The sequence below is a fragment of the Chrysochloris asiatica genome, unplaced genomic scaffold, assembly GCF_000296735.1.
Source record: "Chrysochloris asiatica unplaced genomic scaffold, ChrAsi1.0 scaffold00030, whole genome shotgun sequence".
In the NCBI taxonomy this organism is placed as follows: Eukaryota; Metazoa; Chordata; class Mammalia; order Afrosoricida; family Chrysochloridae; genus Chrysochloris; species Chrysochloris asiatica.
The window spans coordinates 23,699,434-23,700,104 of NW_006408548.1; positions in this window are offsets into that span (position 1 = coordinate 23,699,434).

The window sequence follows — 671 nt, forward strand, 5'->3', positions numbered from 1 at the left end:
AAAAATACAAAACAATAAGGGCAGTCCGACTGTTACCACAAGAATATACAGGCTGCTTGCTCAGGAGACATCAAGACAAGTGGTTAGGTCCTCTCAGTGCAAATTCTCTTCCAAGACTAAGATGCAAGGGAAATATACGCTTTGATTGGCAACCACACACGTCACCCAGAAGGGCAAGTGACCAAAGATCATCAATGAAGTGGCAAGCTAAGCCCTATATCGTTCAGCAAACTACTGTGAACCCGGGTGGAGACCTGGTCGGCCAGCAGCGAGCCAAGACCTGGGGACTCATGGGCTCAGAGTCAATGACACAGCCACAAAGGACTAGAATGGAGAGCTGGGCAGCCAGATGATAAAAAGAGGGCGGACAGATGCAAGAATACCCACACTTGCAGATGATACCCACTTGACCTGGCTTCAATGACTGGATAAACAGAGTTCAACCCAAAGAAGAAAGAAGAGGAAAAAAGTGTCATCTGATACAATTCGATAAACATGACCTACACCTATAAATGCAGTAGTTCAAAAGAGGAAACAAATACCTGCTGTAAAAACTATTCCCACCCCCTCCACAAAAGGGTAGACAGGGATGGGCAACTTGGACATTGGCTACCCAAAATGGGGGGAGGGATACAAAGGTAAGAAGTGAGTGGCTTACAAGCTTTCAAGAG